The following is a 24,256-nucleotide window of genomic DNA, read 5'->3' as shown; positions in this document are numbered from 1 at the left end:
TTTTTTTTTTAATATTTTATTGCCTATATATTAAATAATTTAATTTTTGTTTTTTTTTTAATTTTTTATAATTAATTTTATTAATAAAACTCATTATTTAATTACCTATATATTTTTTAATAATAATTAGATATTTATAATAAAAACACCAACAAACTTTTATTAATTATTATTTTATTACTTATATTTATTGTTATTAATTACCATCGTATGTTTTAATGTATATGTATATGTGTAGTGTATAATTCAATATATTTACAATATATGTAATTTAATTTTTGTTTATAATAGATAGTATGTGTATATATAGACGTGGATTTTTTTATAGGCAGTTTATAACCAAAATTTTCTTTTTAAAGTTTTTCTTAAATTTTTATTCAATATTTTTTTTTTTTAATAAATTTCTTATATAATTTTTAATAATTTTAAATATTATATTTATTTTTTTATAGTTAATCATAATTATAATAGTTTTAATTCTTTTTTTTTCATTTTAAAGTTATATAATTAAATGCATTATTTTCGGATGGCATTTATTTTTGTGTTTTTTTTTCCGAATTCCATTGATTTACAAGTTACGTGTATCTACAAATAATATTTAAGAGATTCATTTGATTTTTTTTGAAAATTTTTTTCAAATCCTTGTGATTTTGTATCTTGTATAGTGGGTGTTTTTATAGGAATTCTGAAAATATATAAAAAATAAAATGAAAATTTTATTAAAAGAAATTTGAATTAAAAATTTAATTAATAAATTTTATAGCAGGAATATGAAAAGAATTTAAAAGGGCGTGGAAACACTTTCAAAAACAAAAATCCATTTGGAATAAAATGAAATTATTTAAACAGATTTGTACAACTTTTCTTTTACATAGGATGATTATAAGAACTGTATAGAGTTCTTTTACAACAGGGTATGAGAGCCAGAAGATATTTGAATTGATTGAATTATGAAGTTTTACTTCCCGAATTTTTATAAAAAAAAAATAATAAAAGCCTTCTAAACCGAAAATTTTTTTACCAGTTTTTTTATAAAAATTTTATATTGTACATATTGCGGTAGTAAACTAAATTAAAACTATTTAGAACAATATGTTCAGGTGAAAAATAAAAACTGTGAGTAATTGAGCCGCAATTAAGAGAAATTTAAATTTTGAAAATCTAGCAAAAATCGTTTGTCTAATCAATTGTAATACTAATTTATAAATTTTTTTTTTGAAAATACCCTGTAACATTATACAAATATAATATTCGATATATAGAAAAATTAGACCAAATATAATTAAATTTAATTCCATTAAAAAGTGAAATGTATTTTTAATATAATTAAAGTAGTATACGTATATTATGTACGGCTTTAGATTCTTATATACGTAATAATGAAGCTTAAGTATATAACTACAAATTAATAAATTAACTTACCAATACATATTTAATATAATGGCAGATGATACCTCTGTATCTTGAAATACATTCAATGGTTTTATTTGATAATAAAGTATTGAATTTGTTGAGAATTTACGTTGGTATTCCTGAAACAAAAGAAGAAAATCAAAAAATAAATTTTAATAAAATAAAATTTTGAATAGATCATTTCGTAAATATTTTTGGAAAAGCTGTACAAAAAATTAAGAACAAATTTAAATTGACACAAGATGTAAAACTGTTTTTTGTTTAAGTCTTAACGTATAGTTCGTTAAATCTAACATTATCCGAGAAAAAAGTAATTACAATGTCCAATTAACCAGAAATTTTTCTAATTTAAATAACACAGATAAATTTAATTGAATTTCGTTAGAATGGATAGAAGCTTATATGTTACAATAATTATTCAAATTGTGTACAATTGTGCTGTTTCTATAATTCTCAATTTGCCTATCTCCCATATAGGAAATATATAAAAAGCAAAAATTGAGGTAACATAACGGAAGCTACCTTTGCTACAAAATTCACAATAGACACACATAGTGATACTTTATATTACTGCAATAATTTTTTACAAAATTTTCAAATTTCAACAAAACCAAACATTTTTACTACGTCATTTTGCGCGAATTTCAAAAAATATCGATCAAAAAAAATTTTTCAATAAAAAGTATATTTCCATCATATTATTAAATTTAATGAAAAATTTTCAATTTCGGCTTTATTTACAAAAATAGTTTATTAACCTTGTTTTTGCATATGTTATTATTTTTTACAATTATTATGCAGGTAATATATAAGTATATAAATGTGTATCTTCGAAAAATTTTAGTCTACATGTAATATAACAAAATACCACACACAAATTTTATGAAAAAATTTTCTTTTATTTAAAATTATAATACACCCTAAATTCTATGCTAGAATAATAATAGCGTATACAGTTGATGTGACCTAAATTCAATAGAGCGATTAACAAGCGTTGTAACTTTTATACAAGAAATAAATCAATTAAATTAATAAAAAAAAAAAAAATTTTTTTTGGCTTGTTAAACAAAACTAATTGAATAAAATTAAAAGATAAATACAAAAGAATATCTTGCATTTGTCGTTGCTATTGTCAACTCTAAGATAACAATATTGTAAGTAATTAAATTTAATTTAAAATTAAATTGAAAATTAAAAATTAAGTTTATAATAAATCTATGTAGAACCTAGTAGAAAACCGTTTTGAGTAAATCTTGCGATTATATTTGGAAAAACGATTTTGTTTTAAATCCGTTTCATATTTTTCTCATACCAAATAATTCTTATATAGTTATTATTGTTGAATTGAAAAGCCTGTACAAGTTTTTCAAAACTAACTAATTCAAAATTGGAATTTACAGTTCTTGTTTGCCCTAATAACAAGGGTTTATTATAAGATTATAACAGTAGTAATTATTCAATTTTAAGGTTATATTACATTTGTGATTATTAACACTATAGCAAACACGTTTTATAGTTTCCGAATACAAGGTATAAAAGTCAAATACAATTCTTTAACAATACCGAATTTAATGTAAATTTCACATTATGAAAGAAATAACAATTCCAAAATGATATTTTGCTGAATCTCTTTAAAAGTATGAGAAGAAGAAAAACAAATATCTAGTATAGTTTCTATAAAAGGAATCACATAACAAAATTTATTACAAAAATGTCATTTGAAAAATTAAAAAAAAAAAATGAAAGATTGAATAATTCGGATCAATCAGGTTAATTGGTGTAACATGAATTCATAAAATTTTGATATTTTTAATTTTCTATCAAAGTTTTATGGCATATTTATTGAAAATTGTCTCGTTTGTATTGTAATTCGATATTTTATGACAATTTTTCAGCATGATATTGTCAATTATCAATCAAAATAGCAATATGCAGGAAAATTTATTTTATTAAATTAAATTTAAAATTAAATTTTTAATATAATTTTGTACGCTACTTAGGTAATGAGAACTGGAGTGAATTTTTTTTTTAAATATATGAAAAGTTGGGAGTTTGTAACATGATTAATGTATTTGTCTCTTTATTTCATACTTTGTTTTATTCAGTATAAGTGTTAAGTCGATTATATTAACCTAAAATTATGGTGTTTAGATTGCTATTCACCATAGCGTATGTTATGTTTCTAACATACATTACATTCTACATTCATTCATAAAACAATTTTCAATAACAAAGCCCACACTGAAAAAAAAACAATTGGCCATAAACAATTTTGAAGATAACATTTTTTCTCTGTAAATAAAATATTTGATAATTCGTAACATTTTTGCTCAAATTAGAAATAAGTTTTATATTTATATAACATCAACATATTTCGATACTTTTTATAGTAAAACGAGCTAAAATTATTTCAAGTATATGGATAAAACAAAACTAAAGGGGATATAATGCATATAGGAATTTCGTAGATAATTTTATTATAGAAATATTTTAATAAAGGTATGTAAATAGCTCTTTTGGCAAAAAGCCCTATTCCGTTTTTCAAAATAAAATGTAGATTAATAAAAAAATTTTTGGTGGACACAAGTTTATCGGTATTTAAATAACATTACCAAATGAGAAAGAATTAATTTGTGTCTGTTCTTTTTTAAAAAAAATCTAGTTTAGATCAGATTTTTTCTCAGTGTAATAGGATAGAATGAGTGCAACAAAATGGCATTATATAGAAATTCAATATCGCAGTATTTTAGCATTTGTGCTAACGTCTACATTCGATTCTAATGTTCATATAATTTTCAGCCTGAGCTTCGTCTTAATTCAAATAAAGTAAAGTTTAAGACGTATTTTTTTTTTTTTATTATTGAATTTCTCATTTTGTTATACACATGCATTAAAATTCTATAGCATCAACAATTCCATCAAATATTTTTCATTCGGTCTATTTAAATTCGAATAAAATTCGAATTTTATGTGTCGCTTTTTTTAAATACCACAATTAATATTTTCGCAGAAAAAGAACAAAATTTTAAATTTTTTTAATGATTTTAGCAGAAATTTTAAAAATATATATTTTTATATTTTGCAAATATTTCATTGACAAGATTAATTTTTGACAGGAGGAAAAATGGAACGTATGTTTTAACAAAAAAAAACATGATGAATTTTATGTTCATCATTATAAAAAAAAATCGAATTCTTTTGTTTTTGACAAATTTGTTTAGTATAACAAAAAAACAAAAACATCATTTTAAATTGGATGATGTCCAATAGAGTGAAATATGAAATCAAAAAGAATACCAGTCGTCATAATATCAAACCTCAGCTATTTTTTTCCATTCTTGTTCTATTATTTCAATATTTACAGTCGAATCTGAATCCAGAGGATGCTATAGAACAGGGAAACTAATTTTTGTTCAAGAAGTACTCGAATTATTTAAGAGATCTAGAATTATTTTAAGTATGTTAGAAGTTTTTTAAGTGTTTCCAAATAATTTTGATTTTTTTACAATTATTAATTCCACAAGCGAAGTTTTTGTTCTATTAAAAATTATTCGTCATTTATGCAAGTATTGATCTGTTCACATGCATTGCATATTGTATACAGAGTATAAAAAGCCAAGTCAGAACTGTGGAGAGCAGAGAAAAATATTGTAGAATTTGAACAAAAATTTCTGTTTTTTTTTGCAGTTCTATTGATCAGGGTTCAACTGTAAATATCTTTTTTTTTCTCTACATATCATAAAAGTTGAAATTCTGTATTTGAATTCCGTTTTTTTTTTACAAAAACAAATTTTTTAAATAAATCAAATTGTTTTTTATTATAAATTTTTTGACAATTATGACAATTTATCACACATTCTACAAAATATGTACAAATAATTTTTATTGTAAAATTTTAAAGGTCAAACAATTTTTTTATGTCGTAAAATGGTGATTTAGTTTAGAATTCACTAAATTATTTTTCGTCTGCAATATAAATTTTTAAATGGGTCATCAAATTATAAAAAAACTTAATTTTAAAATATTTTCAATTTGTTAAAGTTTTTAGAAATGCGAAAAAATTCAAAAATCATATAATGTCTCCGTATGCTTTACAGTATGCTTTACAAATCGTATTAGTGGTATTAATTGATGTCACACCCATGGGATTATTCTAACACAAAAATTTAAATTTCATTTTTAATATGCTTATTCTGCAACATCATCGGACAGGATGTTAAATCCGAATCGGATCCAACATTTCAAAAAGGCCGACGATAAGATATTAATCTGAAACAAATGAATTTTCGTGCATCAAATGAATTAAGATATTAGGATAAGCATTTGAAGATAAGAATTTTTGTGCTATTGTGCTATTTTCGTGCTATACTATGACTCGCATATATTTTGTCAGTTTATTTAGTAATATTATATTTTGCTAGTAGTATTTTGTAATTAGTTTAGTTAGTAAGAATAAGTTATTGCAATTATGTTACAAAAAATGTATAGTAATTATAATTAATAAGAAAATTATAATTTACTAATCCGAATATACAAAAACAATATTTTATTAGCAGATGTACGACATTATAATATTCCAAATAATGACTAATATTTAAAGAATTTATTCTGTGTTATGGCGTTTAAAATTAAACAATTCAAATTTTACTCTATTTATAAGTGTATTTTCTTATACTAAATCTGGGAAAAACCAATGAAAAATATTAATATGAAAATTTTCTTGTGCATTTTTATAAATAACATACAAACTACTCGAATTTACTCGAGGACATTGTAAAATATACAAAGTCTATGAGATTAAGCTGGATAGGGCATTTCAGAAGGATGTCCGAAAATAAAGCCAAAATTAAAATATATAACGCAATACCCTTATCAGCAATAGCAAGAGGTAGACGAAGAAGAAAATAATATTGAAGATGATTGCTGAAAAATTCAAGAAAGAAATTGGAAAACCACCGCAAGGATCGTAAATGAAATGGAAAATAATAATGAAGCGGGCTAAAACTCACTCAGATTAGTAATGCTACAAGAAGAAGAAGAAAAAACTACTCGAATTAATTACAATTATAAATTTCAAATATTTAATGTATAATATAATTTTTATGATTAAATAAAGTTGAGCTAGCAAATGCTGCAGCAGTAATATTGAAATGGATGAAATCGGAGACAATATTTCATTCTCTTGCCGAAAATATCTGCTACGACACAAATATAAAATTTACTTAATTGTTTGTAAACAATTCATTTTTAATTTTACCCAATAATTGATTTAAGATTTCTCTAATTTGGTACTATTTTTTTTAATTGTCTCATTTTTTGGTTTAATTACTTCTGTACTAGTAAAACATTATTTACAATTGTTAAATACTACAATTATAATTAATATAAAATTTTATTAATAAACAAATAATTTAAATAACCATAAGATATATTTGGTATTGAAGAACATTTTAATTACAAGTAACACAATCATTATTTTGTATTCTCTTATATTGTACTTAGGTACTATTGACATTAAAATTCGATTACATTAAAATTTCAACCAATAATCAACACTTTAAATTGTATATATGAGTGCTAAAATGCAAATAACCACTATATTATGAAAAATATCAGAACTTCAAATAATAACCACACCAAAAATCAATTAAAATGTAATTATATGTACATGCATAAGTTCAATAAGGTGTAAACCTATATTATATTCACAATTTAAATTAATAAATCAAAATTATGCAATGGAAATTATAGAAAATCTTGAAAGGATCATTAAGAAGTTTCGCAAAATTATTGAATAAATTTTGAAATACACTTAAAAATTTTCAAATAATCAAAATTTAATTTGAAAATTTTTGAATATTGTTTTGTTGTACAATATAAAAATACTTTCATATTATAATATTGTTACCGCATTTAATTCGCAAAAGAAGAATAAACACACTTCAAAGTGTAAATTTATTTACCTCAGATTACTCTATCTAAGACTATCTAAGAAAATCAAAATCCTTATTAAATACAGAAGACAATATAATTTTCCTTTAGTTCGTTTTTGTTTTTGTGAATTTACTTAAATTTGTATCAGAAAATATTTTTGAAAAAAAAAAAAGAAAATCCTTGAAGATAATATTCCGATTCTTTAATAAGGAATAACAAACAAAAAACAAAAGAGAACAAGAGAATGAGAATTATTGGAAGAAAAAAATTTTTTTCAGTATTTTATTCTAAAAGATTTTATAAATTTCTTCAATTATTTTTTGTACGCCATTGAAGACACCAAATCGCAGACACTTCAAACCTCAACTTTTTATTTACATTGTCTTGGATTTTTCTTCTTCTTGGCTTGTTTCTTTATTGTATTTATTTATTATTTAGTACAGTCAAATCATAGGTTTAATACAATTTACGATAAAACTAGATTTTTTTGAAAATTAATAATTTAAAAGATTTATTTTAAATATTAAAGTGACTTTCATGTATGTAATTCGTCATTGAAATTATGATAATAAGAGTCTCTCGCAGACCAGTTCTTAAAGGCTCAGATACACTTGTAAAACATGTAATGCAACTGAATGGTCGCATGTAATTTCTTACAAACGTGCCCGCAACGATTCTATAATCAAGCAGTAATTGCAAAATTAAAAATTGTATTTCTGCCTGAGTGAAAACTGTTTGAAGTCAACTTGGAATTACATTCAAACCATATTTGCATGTGGTAAATTTGCAATAAAAATAGGTAAAATTTTCAATATCAAATACAAAGCAATTCCAACAAAAAGGCGGTCACGAACGAAAATTAGATTAGTTTCCACTATTGTAATTTCGAAAAAAAATCTGACTCCATGTATTATATTCCTTTAGGATCATAAAGTTTGATGTCAAATCAAAGCTTAATCAAAGATTATAATTTCAATAAATTTGCAGTAATTTGTGTTTAAATCCAACAAAACATGCACGAACGATATTCGATGTATGCATACTTACTATACTGTAAGTTGAACTCTTTAATTTTATTTTAAATGCTAAAGTAAGAAAAATATTAATTGTTTTGCGCTACCAGTAAAGTTAAAACATGGTTAGAAATTTACCGAGATTTTGCCCAGCTATTTCAGTGTCGTAACAAGATTTTTCAATGTGTTAAAGATTTTTAAAATTTCTATCTTACTTTTATAAGAAATTCTGTTTAGGAATATATTTGTGGGTTTCACTGTACAATGCAAACCCTAGTGCCAGTTTCATACTTCTTAAACTTAATATCTTCTTCTTTTTTTTCTTATACATGTTTGTTTTCCTTGATTTTTCTATTTATTTTAAACCAAACAAATTTGTTAGTATAAATAGTTTGCTGTTTTCTTTAATATTTTCACCAGAAAAAAAAATTATAGAAAAAAAAAAGAGATAACGTAATAAAAACATTATAATAAGACTATAAAGAAATATTTAAATTATATACACACACATACAAATACATACATGTATATTTATTATTATCCTTTTCTATCATTATGCAAATTTAATTTTACTAAGAAAGAAGAAACGCAAAACTATCTAGAAGTTGAACCAAAACAAATAAGAAAATATGGATAAAAGAAAATTATATAAGAAAATGCTAAGGAATCATTGAAGATGAAAATATACAAAAAACCAGAATAGATATAGTTGACCATGTCAACTCAGTGATACCTACAGGAATAGATGATTTAAAATATCGGAGCTAATTGACATACAATTTTATACAACATCTTGCTTTTAGTGCTATTTCATTAGTAAACACCATATAAATCCATACAATCTAAAAGAGTTTTACTGAAAATTATAGCATCATCCCAATATTCGCTTATTTTAATTAATAAATCAGTATTTGAACTATCGTTGAGATGATCGGACAGACGTGCTCAAATCAACTCAGAATTCGACGCTGATCAAAAACATATACTTGGGTCTATATCTCAGACCATTATTTTTTAGCATTACAAACGGCAAGGCAAATTTAGTATACGAGTATAAAAAGTAAAGACCTATATATAGAAAAAATAACAGGGGAAAAATTTGAATAAAACTATGACCAAACAAAATGAAGAAATAAAATACAAAAAAGCAAAGAACTAAAAGATGAATGCATAATACGTTCAGGACGATAAGAAAAATTTCTTTTAAGAAAAAAAAACAAAGCAAAAAAACAAACATTATAATCCTTGCACGATTTATAATAAAAGAATAAATTTGTTTGGTTGAATTAAAAAACAACTGAAAAACTAACATTTATAAAACAAGAAAAGTTACAAGACAAAAAATAGAAAAGTAGAGAATAGAAACGTCGTCCGATCAAAATTTAAAGATACGGCCAAAGAAACACAAAAAAGCAATGATGTAATTAGGGAAAAATTTCTTTATACTTTTTCTTAAAAAAAAAAAACAAACCATGAATCTCGTAACAAATAATTTATTCGAATTGGAAACATTATTTTTCCTACATTTTCCTTTACATGCTTATTTTTAATAATGAAATAAAGATAAAATTTATGTCAACTATATTTTAATTTAAATAAAAATTTATGCCCAATAATTATCATTAAATTTTTCGAAATCCTTATGATTTTATTCAAATTTTTTTTTTTAAGATTAAAGTTTATGGAAATCACAAAGCATTTCTATAGCTTATCACAACAAATTTTATTTATTCATTTTATAATTAGAACTGAGCGGAGGGGGATTTTCCAATATTATATCACGTAATATGGCAACGGTATAGTCATAATATTGTCGAAATTTAAAAATTTCATGAATTCGTGGAAAATATTTAAAATCTCTTTGAGAAAGGCAACAATTAAATTTTGGAAATTTTTTTTAAAAAATTTGAAATCACTATTTTCCGAGTTATATGAAAGTTAAAAAATTTAAAACTTGACGATTCTCAGAAAAAAAAACAAAATTTTGAGGAATTATGACTTGAGAAGTAGGGAACGAAAAGGCAAATTCATTTCGATTTTTATTCATTTGAATGCATTCTATTATCCTGTTTCGGAGATACAATCGAGTTGTAATGAGTCGAATTGACAATAGTCTATTCAATCTTAAACAGATGCCTGATTGGAATTATATATCTTTGAAATAAATAAGGATACAAGGTTTATTCATTAAAATTTTAAATAAAACTAGAAAACTTGGAACTAGTTTTAGTTAACAAAGTCTTTATTCTTTCACAGCAATTTCACTGTAGTTTTATGTGTCGCGTCATAGTGATTCCATATTTTGATTTCGTATTACTTTTAAAGCTTAAATGAATTAATTTTCAATAATTTCATTTTTCCAATTTTAGTTGGCTTTAACATAATTATTCATATAAAGCATAGCAACAAATTATTCCCATTTCGTATTTACCAAATTTTAACTAAATATTTGTACCATTTTGAAATCTTTAAAATTATTATACAGAAATAGAAAAATTTTTACCCAAAACTCTTTAAAAAGAAAAATAATTTTGAATAAATCCAAGGATAAAAATATTGTAATATTGATTACATTCCGAAGAAAATAAAATAAAATATTATTTGGAATGTAAGTAGAGCAAAAAAAAAACACAAAAAAAGGAACTGTGCGTAAAATTTTCATTTTATTTCGTCCCTGATTTTTGTTCAAATTTTCCAAAACTTTACACACAATCAAAAACTTTAATATGCGCTCACATACATTTTATTATTAAATTGGCAAAAAGAAGAAATTTAATAACTTGTTTCAAAAGCGCAAAACAAAACTCAAGACAAGGCACCCCTTTCATTTTCTATTATTTCACTTTCATTTGCTGAGGCGTGAAATTTTTTGTTTAATTCCGAAAACAAAAACAAAATAAAAACAAATACTTATTTATTTTATTATAGTATATTTAGTGCATACACACTTACACATACATTTAAAACTTATAAAAACCACAAAATCTAATTCAATCTTTACAAATCTGATCTGATATTGATTTGATCCCTTTGTAAATATTACAAAACAAAAAAAAAAAATTCCAATTCTCCCCAAAGACTGAAATTTTACTTTCTACTCTATTGTAGTTTTCTTTTTTCTACCCTTTCTTTTTCTTAATACTATATACGCTTTATAATAGAACGAAATTTATAAAATGATTGCCTTATGCATAAACCGCATAAATATTTAAAGAAAAACTAAAAAGGACGATAACACAAACAAAAAAAAAAAATAGCAGCAACAACCGTAAAACAAACACTTGATAAGTTATTTCGACCTTAAAATCGAAAAAAAATGTAAAATTGCATGTAAAAAGGACAACAACAGCAATAATAATACGCCATAGATTAAATAGAGGATTCAACAAAATAAAAAGGAAATGAGAAAAATTTATGAAATAAAAACAAAATTTTTTCTGTTTAAAGAAAATCAATAATTTTTCGTTTCCAAATTGAGAAAAAATATTAAAAATTTTATTTTTATTGAAATTTCAATATTGTTTAAGGCGAAATTGTAATTTTTAGAGAAATTTTAATAGAAGTTTTAGATTTTTCCACAAAATTTAAAGGATAATAAAAATTGTCAATTTGAATAACAACTTATATGAATTCTAATACAGCAGGACTAGAGTAATTTGTGTTAATTCTGGCTCTTAATATTAAAACTACGTGCTTCATTACGTATTGCACTTCGTTATCATACAATTAAACAAATTTATATATTCATAAGTACCTGTACATTACGAGTAATTTCGAATGTGAAGTCGTTTGTAATACTTTTGAAAGAGCATCTGTTAACGCTTTTCCATACACAATTTGTATGCAATCGGTAGAAATCTACAATGTTAATCAAATACAGATTTTTTTTCACAATATGCCAACTGCATAAATTCTTCTCAATAATTGAATTTTTTAGTACAATGTCAATTTTAATTTCGAAAAGATTTAAAATTTCATTTAATCTTATATAGAAATGTCATTTATCTGATCACAACAGAATAATAATTATTTACAGAATAATGCAACAAAAGTGCTATTTGTCAATATTATGCCAAGACAAAGTAGTAATTTATATTGAGTTTGGGTTTCATCCAAATTCTGACGCACCTGTAAGTAGTAGTAGCATACCGCTTATATAAATAGAAAATTAAGCTACTGCCAAAGAAATGACAATACAACTTTTCAAGGAGAACTTCTAAGTGGATCTTTGAGCAAAATTTCAAGAATTTATTTTAAAAAAATCAAAAAAGGTGAAATTCGAACAATATTTTGTTTTTTGAAACTAAAACTAGCTGGTTTTTCCTAATAAGCTAAATTTCCCTTATACATATCTCTAGAAATTCAAATATATAAAAGTTTTATAAAATTAAATTTGTAGGTTCGCAGTCACAACGTTGTACAGAGAAATTAGGTGGCAGATTGTCTTGCATACTGGTGGGGGTCCTGACGGGACATTACCTCTTAGGGAAACTAAGATGTCTGTCTAGGATGTCTGTCTAGGATGTCTGACACGGATGTCTGTCTAGGATGTCAGAATATGAGGTGGAAGATGTGGAACATGTTTTTGTTCCTGCCCGTCTTTGATGTGAAAGAGGAACCGTATCCTGGGGGCCGTTAAGTTTCAATGAGAGAAATCAAATATAGTTATTTTTATGGAATTTGAATTCCACAAAATTTAAAATGAAGAGTCATATCAGTTACTTTGTGTACTGTCTGTATGTGGATTAAAAGATTATAGCTCCGGTTGCCACAATTGACACCTTTTTCGCATAATACTATTTGTGATTGCATACCAATCTTTTTTAATTAATTGTTTATAATCCAAATGCATAATAATTATCTAAAATTATGCATATAGAAACAGAATTGTTGTGCGTTTTTTGCTCCGTTGCAGTTTCATGAGAAAAACGAGAAAAGAATAAATCAACACTTTTGTGCAATTTGTTGTTACTCCAATTATAATAATCTCAAGTTCATTCTTTTGTGTGCTCTAAGTGGCGACTGATTATCATGAATATTGTATTTGAACATCATTTTCATTTACAATTTAAAAAAAGAGATTCTCTAACATTGCATAATAGACACTCTAGATATTTCAGACATAATTCAATTTGAGTTCCCACATAGACACTTCTTATTTCTTGATATGTGTGTGACATTTTTATATTATGCGTAAATAAAATATTTTTTACGATTTAATAAGGAAGGCATAAACAGACACAAAAGGGAGAAATTCACTTTGCATTTTAAAATTTTTTTGGCCTTATTTTCCCAATTTTTTTTTTTTTAGATTCCCTTTAAATTTGGGGAAAAGGAAAAGAATTTTCTTATTGAAATTTTAACATTTATTTTTTTTTGTTATTTTTTTTTTATTTTATTATTTTCCTGATATTCGACAAAAACTATTCTGGAGGCAATTTCAACTTTGAAACATGAACATTTTTTTTATACAACATTTTCTCATGTGAGTAGATTTACGTTTCTACATAATATGGTATTGTATGTGTGCATATTTTGCTTATGTTCATGTGCAAAGGTATTGTGATGTGAAGATGAAACCTTTACAAGAAAAGGAAGTAAAAATTTTATATGATAATTTTTTTTTTTGCATTTTATTTACTTTTAAGGAAACAATTTTTTTCTTATTCTTTGTATACTTGAACATAAATGAAATATGCATACAAACATGCAAATAATATTTTGTGAAATACAAGACTACTTTCGTGGATTTTAAGAAAACAAGAAAAGTTTTAAGACTGTGATACAGAAAGAGCAATTCGGAGGAGAAGTTATGATGGAAGATGTTTTTTTTTTTTTGAAAATATTATTGAAAGAAAAAAAAATCCTCCCCGATTGTACAATGTTGTTGATGTTTGTGCATTTTTATTTTGTATTTTTGCTTGTGTCGTCTACTTACTTGTTATTTAATAACATGCTTTATTGGAAAAAACAAAATTTTTGAGAATTATCTCAATATTTACGTTCGCGCGGTGGAGGATAAATTGATAATGTAAAGAAAAAATTTTAAATGGAAATAATTTCAAACCTATTAAGAAATACAGCAATTCAAGACTACTAATTTTAAAAAAATTGTTTTAGTTAAGGCTTTCAATTAATTTAAAACTTTGCAATAGGACAAAAACAAAGAAGAGGAGAAACAAGGAGTGCTTCTTACTTTGCAACTGCATTTTTTTAGTTGATAAATCATTGATTATTATTTTAGATATTTAGTCTTTCACTAAAGGATAATGTATGGCACCATGTTAAACGCAATTCTTAAAATAAACCATATCCTTAAGGGTAGATATGAGGAGCCAGGTTCGGCTAAATAAAACATTTCGTATGAAAGTCAAAGAAAACATTTTGTTTCCACTATAGACATTTTGTTTCGAACATTTTTATTTCGAATTTCAAATTGATTTTTATTCTTATTTTTTTTTTCGCCTCCAATTTTAAGCTCTTCACTGTATATACATATTATACTCTTCGTTAAATTCAATATTATTTGTTTTTTTTTCGAAATGTTTTATTTTTTTTTGATTTTTTTTCCTGTTTCTTGTTAGTTCAGAGCATATTGCCGGGGGGTGGAATTTATGTATTCCGGAAAGTATTTCCGGAACAAAAATGTTCAATATTAAAATTTTTTTTTTGTTATTATTTACTCTTATTCTTATTATTTTCATTCTCATTTCTATTGATGAAAATTACTTATGTATTATATTGTAGCACCCCTACGAAATATTATTATAGATGATTTTATTTTGAATCTTTAATAATTGTATAACTTAGATTAAAGAGAGCGATACTATGTATGTATAAAACGTAACATTATCCTTAGAAAACTTCCGGTTACTCCAAAATGTAAGACCAATATAATATTTCAATTTAACACCTTCGATTTTCAATATCTTGCAGAATTAGAACTGAATGTAAGATATTAAGAAAGATTATTATAATTCCAGCAGAAACCGTAATGAAGAAGTCAAAACATTACAAATTTAAAATCTCTAAGTAAGGATGTAACAAAAACCTTTACAAAACTGTACAAAAGAATTAATAAAATTTTAAAATTAACTTAGTCATTACTTTCATAAATGCCTGAGAGCATGCTAATTACAAATGGTTTCGCATTTGAAATAATTAACTCAGAATAAATTTCCTCAAATAAATAATTTTATTCTAGTGAATTCGAACACTCAGTTCTTGTCGGAATAAAATCCATTATATACGATTCTAGATTATTTACAAATTCCAATAATCCAAAATTTTGTAACATTTACTATTACTTTTATACAGACTTCTTCCTTCGAGTGTGCGGTATAGACAACAAAATTGCGTTACTTTTTCCAAGAAAGTAAAATTTCTTTATTTTTGTATTTGGATTTTATAATTTGATGAGTGAAGACGAGAATCTATATGTAAGTGGGTATATATTTTTTGGCATATTCTAACAAAATACTTTGTTTTTCTATATAGAAGATTTTTTTTCTTATTCCTACGATTTTTTTTTTTTTTTTGTATTTCTTTCACATTTTTATCTTAAGTAAAAATTTCTATTTTTCATTTACATACAATTACACTTTTAAGAATACATTGGTGAAAATAAAATATGACTACTTTTTTTTTTAAGAAATATATGAAAAAAATACAGGAGAATAAAATTAAGCAGAAAATAAATAAAGTGAACAATTCTATAGAAATTTGTGAATTTAAAGCTATCATAGAAGTGTGATGAATTACTTAAAAAAAATTTTCTCTTGCCAAATTTTTTTTATGATTTATTTTTTAAATAAATAATGGATTCTTCATATAGAAATGATATGTCCTTAGGAGGAAATTACACCCCCATGCACATAGTTACAAATACTTTCACAATATTGTAATTGTGAAGAAAAAAAATATTTCTTCTGTATATAAATTCATTTATGAAAAGCACATGAAGAGTGTTGTGTACAATTTCCAAGGATTAGGGAAAATATGCACGTGATTAAAATACAATAAAGGAATACGCGCTTCGTTATTTATTTTTTTTTACTTCAATTACACTTCTAATAAGATAGAAATTGTTTTGTATTCAAAATTCAAATGAAATTTTTGTTGTTTTAACAATTTTGAATAGCGGTTTTATTTTTTATATGAAAATTTTTTATGTTTTTATTTTAATAACACTTTTATTTAAATTAAATTGTTTTAAAATACAAAGATTTTATTTGGAAAATTAGATTTTAAACCAATTTCGAAAATATTTCCGAAAAAGAAATTTATTAATTATTTTATGGTACAATGGAGAATTTAATTTATTTCGAATGCAATCGAATTAGTGCGGCGCAATGTAGGAATATAAAAATTTAGTTTAAGTTAATGTTATTTTCTAGATCACTGTTCGTCGAAGGTTACCTAATTAATTAATTTAGGTAATCAATTTAATGCTCAAGCGAACACTCTCAATAATTTTGTAGTAGCTTGTAATTGTAAAATAGCTTTAATGAATTGCCAACTTTATTGCCAAACCTAAATAAATTATTCGGCATTTTGGTTTATTTGCGTTGTCAAGGTCTTTTGGAGGTACACCGAGCAATAATCTAAGTTGTAATTTTAAAAAACGAACATTATTGTTTCTTTCATTTAGATCATATGATCTACTTAATCCGTATTCGAACAAATTGTATCTATATATATCCTTGATTCTATTAAAAAATTTAAAATCGAATTTTGTCAACTAAAATATTTTGAGTCCAACTTTTGTTCTAAACATTATTTTTACTTATTCCGTAACATTTTCATAATCATGTTCATTTAATTTATGATTGAATTTTATTGCTCTTATAAGCACATCTTCTAATTAATTCTAAAATTTCCCTGTTTTCAAATTAAAGTTTTGCACATATTTGCTATAAGAAGTCAAAAACAAATTTTTTCTAAATATACACGCAATATTATTGATAGGTGAAGTATCTGCTGTATAGCCTCCTACCATAAGTAACATGTTTCAAATAGAAGTCAAACTTTTTCTTATTAATTTTTCAACTCCTTAATACTTCCCGAAATGAAACTTTAATGAAAGCATGTTATCGCAAGTTATTAAATTATTTTAATTAATAGTATGGTTCCCATCTACCACTCTAGACCTACATAATTATATACATAGTTTTGATTGCTATTACTCTCCTCTATTAATTTTCTTTTTTAAGTTTATAATTAAAATTATTTGGGCAATTAACAAAAAAAATTCCACTGTGACATTTTTTCTTTTACAATACGTGAATTCCTTAATAAAGAATCATTTAAAGCATCCGTTTGCCAAAATGCTCAAAAATAATACATACGGTCATATATTTTTATTAATATGATGGTGTACAAATCAAATTTAAGTTTTTGTTAAAGTTTTTATCACCATAAAAAGTTTTTTGATTTTTAGTCTTGCCATTTTTATTTCAATTATCTTCACCTGTCATCTTAAAGTGTTTTATATACAAAAATAAATATATAGGTATAAATACTTAAAAACAAATCGGAGACAAAATAATATTAAACAATTTATAGAAGAAGAAGTCCTCCTTATACAACATAAACAGCGCAAGGAGACAAAAGTATTATAAATTATAATGAGCAACTCTAATTCTATGTATATGTGGGCTGTTATAGTAATCACTATCTATATTAATTCAAAAAAAAAATAAAAATAGAAATAGAAATGAAAAATAATAATCACAAAGGATATTATAAATAAGATAAATAAGAAAAACATTGGTAAAAATTCAGGATCAAATCTTAACATTACGTTGTTTGTTGCCTTTCCTAAGAATACAAGAAGAATAATAAAACGACGACGGTGCAAATGCCTAGTGATGGATGTTTTATTATATAAGACCTTGGTGAATATCGCAGGAAATTAAAGAAAAATAAACAAAATATAAAATAGTATATGGGTACGTCTGTGTCTAGGTCCTCTCTATATACTTTAAATCTATACGAAATTCAATATTAAACTAGCATTGAAATGAAGGCGGCAAAATAAAAAAGAATTTAACAAAAATAAAATCAAAAAAAAATTTCTGTCTGGCTCTTAACGACACAAATAAGAATAGTTGATATTCCCATGACAAAAACAATACAACAATAATAATTTTGAAGAGAAAGCCAGGGAGGAAGGCGGGCAACAGAATGTTCACATTTTTATTTTATTATTGTAATTTTTTTGCTGTTATTTTTTTGGGTATACAGTTAGGTAAGGAAATCAAGAAAATTTTTTTTCTATCTTCTTATTTGAGCTTTTTTTCTTCTTATTTTTTTTCATATAATTGTGAACTGGTCGTATATTCTTGCAAGAAATTGTTAAAAGAAAAAACTTTATCTTATTCCTTTTTCATTCTTGTTTAGTATCAGGGAGTAGTTATTCTATGAATAAGTGTGTACGAGGTCTCGGTCTCCTATTTTATTGATCTCCTTTCCACTACATACATTATTGTTTCACCTCCTTCCAAAAATTTTAACATATCAAGAAGCGTTATATATGTAATATAAATATACTGTGAGTTGATGTTTAGGCACATTACTTTCTTTTTAACACATCTTGTTACTCTAGAAATAAAATTCTTTAAATTTTGTTGTGCTGTTGGCTATTTGCTATATAAACCAAAAATACAAAAAAAAATTTTTAAGAAAAGTGTAAGGATAACATGAAAACGTTTTTAAATAAATATAAAACAAAAAAAAAAACAAGAATACAAGGCACCGTCATTGTCGTAATAAAATAAAATTTATATTGCCAAGTATAGGAAAACTTTGAATGAAAAACAAAAATGAAAAATCAAGGAAAAACTGGTATTTTTTTTCTTTTTTATTCTACACAACAAAATTCTAACAATTGCTTTTCGGACCAAAACAAAAATAAATGAAAATCAAATTCATTGTGAGCGAGATAAAACGAGTATAGTTAGAAAATAACAGGATAAAATCAAAAGATCAAAGGAGGTAAGATGGCATTGAAATGTGTTCAAAAAACAATTTTCATTTTCTTTGCTTCTTTCCTTTTTTTTTTATTATAAATTACAGGAAAGCGTCTGCAAAGATTCAAAAGTTGTTCTGTTATATTTCAATATTTATTTAATATCGCCGCATCCTTGCAAAAGAATAAAACTAAAATTGCTAATAGCTAAAAAAATAGCAGAAAGAAAAAACAGGAGATAAAATGCAACCATTTTGAATTGATTGCAACAAACACTTTAGATTTTTTTTTTTGAATTTTGTATTTTTCTGTTTTTTTTTAATAGGAAGTTTTGTCTGGTCTTAGAATGGTATATTGTGTTTAAATTTATATTCGAAAGATTTAAATCTAATTCTTGAAAAATAATAAAGTGTTAAAGTTATTATGAAAATTTTATAGAACGATAAGATTTTCAAAAGGATGAAATTTTTCTGAATAACTTGAAATTAGTTTTTATATATTTTTTAAAATGAACACAAAATCAAAATCATTCAGCCGAGAGTGGTTTATCACATATTTGTTTTGCCATGATATAAAGTGGAACGTAAAATACAGTATTTCCTTGCTTAAACTCGCTTTTGGCACCGAAAATTAACAACTCTAAGCGAAATGACTCAAAGTGAGCTTCATAAAGAACAATAACTTTCAACGAAGTTTAAATAACTTAAAGTGAGGAAATGGAACTAAAAATTTTAAGAGACTTCTATCGATTTTTTCTTTATAGAGGCGATTTTATATGAGGAATTACTGTATGTGTAATATTGAGTAAAAAAAAAGCGCAAAGTTCTCAAAAGATTAATCATTCAACGGAAAGCTTATTTATTTGTTAATTTACTTATTAATTTACTAAACTTCCACGGCGATTATGAGTTTTTTATATAGGCCTTATGTTAACTCTACCAGTCATATTTTTCAAAATGTCAAAAAGTTGAAAAATTTAAAAAGAAATCAGAAATTTGAGACCCAATAATTCAGGAAAAACTAAAATATTCTCTGGATTAGTTCTATCCAGATGAGCTTCAAGAATATGATCAAATCTCGAATTCCCTGTAGGGTTCAATTCATTAAAAATATAAAAAATAAATTTTCTACATAATCAATTAAATAAATAAATCCGGGCCGGTCAAAAACTGTACTATTTTGAGATTTCAATTTGGTTAAAAAACAAATTGTAAGTAAGTGAAATGAAATGTGCAAAGATAAAATTTGATTTTTCAATCGCCTTATACTGAAAATATCTTGTAATTGAACATAATTTTCTTAAGTATTTAAAACTTCCGAATAGCAGAGACTTTTCTATTACGTGGTTTTAATGCCAAAGGTGCACTATTAGAAGGAAAAATTTATAAATTTTAAAATAAGTAGACTCTTACGGCTTTCAAAAAAACAAACATTAAAAACTTTACGGCTTTCTGAAAAACCAACTTCCAGGTCTCATAACTCGAGAAGAAGGGTACAAAAAGCAAAATGTCACTTAGTGTTTTTTGTTTGTCTCAACTCATTCTATTAGCCTGTTTCAAAAGTATCATCGAGTCTCGCAAACTTTATATACGTCGATTATATTGGCTAATTGAGTCTTTCCAAAAATATATTGATTTTAAGTTAAAATTTAAAAGGAAAAGTAATATTAGGGTCACACCAACTAAATTCATCAGTCAATTTCAAAATAAAATAAAAAACCGCAAATTATGTAATTTATTCAAAATTATTTCAGAAATCATGTTATTTACGGAAACATTACAATATTTTTCTTTTCAAAAATAAGAAAGCGAAAAAAATCAGCAAAAATAAATTACTCAATTGCAGATGAATTAAGAATATTTTATATTCCTTAAAAAGCCTTGAATTTTAAATTTAAGTTGAGCAAAATGGAAGCAATCTTAAAATAAAATTATCAAAAGATCTAAATCAGAAACATTTCCTTTCATTTGATTTTTTTGGTTTTATTCATTCTTTTTTTTTTAAAATAACTATTTTAAGATAACAAAAAAAAAAAAGCAAAAACAATAATAATAAAAATATCGATTTTCTCCAACCATTATTTTACCAATTTCATAAAAAAACAAAATAACAATCTTTAGCCTTCACTATATAAAATAGATTGCTGCTCCTGCTGCTGTTCCTGCTGCAGGTACAATTCCAATTTAATGTTACTTCCAATTTGTTCTAAATGATCTCATCTTCTTTTTCCTCTTCCATTTCTCGTTTTTTTTTTTATTCTAAGAAAATTTAATCAAAAATTCTGTGCATGAAATAAGTGAAATCAAAAAAAAATAAAAAATCAAAAGTCAAAGAAAGAATAAAAACATTGGAAGAAAAATTAAACGAAATCAAGGCAAAATGTCCTTCGAAAGATTGTAAAAAAAAAAAGCACAAATAAAATGCCTTCTCGAAATAATAAAGAAAACAAAAACAATCAAAATATAGAGTGAAAATTAAAATGAGTGTGAGAAGAAAAAAGAAAAAGAATAAAACAATACAAAAATAAAAGACAAACAAGAAAAAATGAAAAATTTAGTAACAGAGAACCGAAAAAAGATCTCAACGGTGTCCTTAAAAGAAATTTAAAACCACACATTTCAAGGAAGAAATCGTACAAAAAATTCACACAAAAATGAATTCTTCATCATTTTGTTCTTCTTTTTTTATATTGTACTCATATAATTTTCCTTTCATTCCTTTAAGAATAGGCAGACCATTGCCACCATTTTCATTTATAGACTGACTTTGTATCCGAGTTACAAATACAAGGAAAACAAAAAACAACGAAAGAGCAACGGGGAATACGATAAAAAAAAAAGTTAAAAAAGAACATAACAATTGCTTTAGTTCGGCTCTCTTTTTCTCTTCCCTCAATTTATTTTTCTTTTTCTCTTTCTCTTGTTTTTTTTTTGTTTTGTCTCAATTTTCGCTGATTTCTGACTTTTGATATTCCCTTTTAGTTAACCAACAACAATATTGTGTATTAGGAAAATGGAAAAAAAATCAATTGTTTAATGAAAATGACGGGACAGTAAATGGATGGTAATGAAAGAAAGGAAATGAAATAAGGATTGGAGACAAGAAAAACAAAAATTAAATAAGAAGGAAATAGAAATAATTGGAGAAAAGACAAAACAAAAAGGTAGGAACAAAAGTAAAAGAACAATTCCACTATTTTGTTAGTGATAGAACCTTCAAATTAAAAAGACAGCATGGAATTACAAAATTAGTGAAGAAGTAATTTGAACGGCCGAATTAAAAATTTCAATTTGTGAAGGCAATCCAGTAATTTTTAAAGATATTTTTATCTCCATAGATAAAAATATAGTTAGTGGTTGCATTTCTCTTCCCCGCCTGAAGTTTATTTATTGAGAACTATTTAATTATGTTAAGCAAATGGCTTTAAATTCTTTGCGCCTCACTTTTGGATTTCACGCATCTTTCTTAAGCATTTTAACTAATAATCCTGTAACTGATATTAGAAACCAGAATTTTTGTACATAATATTTTTCAGACCTGGGAATTTTCAATTATCGAGCTGAAGTATTCTCGAATACTTCGATATCAAAAACATTCAATATAAGACTCAATCGTTCGCTGGCAAGAAAACACTTAGAATATGAAAGACAGTTTATGGAATATGAAACACAATTCTCGATTGTATGGCCTGATAACCCGTTATTACAAATTTTGGTAACAATGTCGCGCACAAGTCTTTATATAAAAAGTCAAATGGTTGCAGATCATTTCATTTTTAATTTATTCTGTTTTTTCTTTATTTAATTCTTATCTTGTTTTACTCTAAGGAATTAAATATTAGAAAAGAATCAAACCAACACAAAATGTACAACATATTATTATATTTTAAAGTAAACTTTCCGAGAAGGATCACAACACAATACACAATCAAAATAAAAAATTTAAAGAATGAATAAAAAGAACAGCTCAATGGCAACAAAAAAAACAAACCAGAATAAAAAGTAATAATAGCGGTATAGAGAATATAAGCATTGGGATTGAAATGAACGAAAGAAAATTAGGGAAACAAAAAACAGAAAACCAAGGAGGAAAACATTTACAAAGATAAAAATAAAGATATTATTACGTTTACGTTACGGAATAATGATTAGTAATAATAACAGTTTGTGTAATAATCACTGCCATTTTACTATGGCATCTTCTCATTTTGTCTTTTCTTGTTATTTTCATGTTTGTGTAATGTGTTATACGAAGATTTTGATTTTCAGTCAAATCGGGTCGGTCGGAAAATAACAAAATACGAGAGAATTACAAATGACAGAGAGTGAAGACAAAAAAAAAATGATTTTTGATGGTTACTTAGCAATTTGCATAATCAAAACATTATACTTCTCTATGTATACTAACAATCAGGATGCCAAAGAAAAAAAAGGAGAAGGTGACACTTTTTTTATATAATGTTAAAAATACTGTTGTTTTGATAACCAACTAATTAAGTTGTTTTGTTTTGTAATTGTCAGGTATTTTTACTTGTAATATTCTTTTTCTCTTCTTACTTTTCTCATCTCTCTTATATATCTCAATTTTTTTTTTTACTTTATTTTTATGTCATACAATTTATAATGAATTTTAAGTAGGTATATATATTATGTATGTAAAAAGTCTCATTATGTCTCTTATACTCTTACTGTCCTGCTACTGTTACTGTCATTTATGACTCTCTTTTATCCAATTTTTCATCTTTTATTAATTACATTTATTGCCACTTACTTGTTATTATAAAAATACTAATTGACTTATTATTTTCTTAATTTAATTTTATTTTTATGTTTTCTTTCCTTTTTGCATTCTTTTAGGCGTAAAAGTACTTAATTGGAAAAAATTTTTGTTTTTGTGATTTTCTTCTTTCTAAATAATGATTCGGACA

General features: G+C 24.6%; 1 protein-coding gene across 1 annotated transcript in view; it reads right to left on the bottom strand.

Moving 5' to 3' along the window:
* Positions 1-509: 509 nt before the first annotated feature.
* Positions 510-24,256, bottom strand: part of LOC129618779 (uncharacterized protein DDB_G0283357-like) — an 83,730-nt gene continuing 59,983 nt past the window's right edge. Inside the window, exons 3-4 of the mRNA XM_055533770.1 lie at positions 1,423-1,532; positions 510-685 (exon numbers count right to left, since the gene is read on the bottom strand). The gene's annotated coding sequence lies outside the window, so the exon portion shown is untranslated. The remainder of the gene's footprint in view (positions 686-1,422; positions 1,533-24,256) is intronic.

This window comes from Condylostylus longicornis, unplaced genomic scaffold (genome assembly GCF_029603195.1).
Source record: "Condylostylus longicornis isolate FDR11 unplaced genomic scaffold, ASM2960319v2 ptg000010l, whole genome shotgun sequence".
Lineage (NCBI taxonomy): Eukaryota > Metazoa > Arthropoda > Insecta > Diptera > Dolichopodidae > Condylostylus > Condylostylus longicornis.
This window is presented reverse-complemented; position numbering and strand designations above follow the sequence as displayed.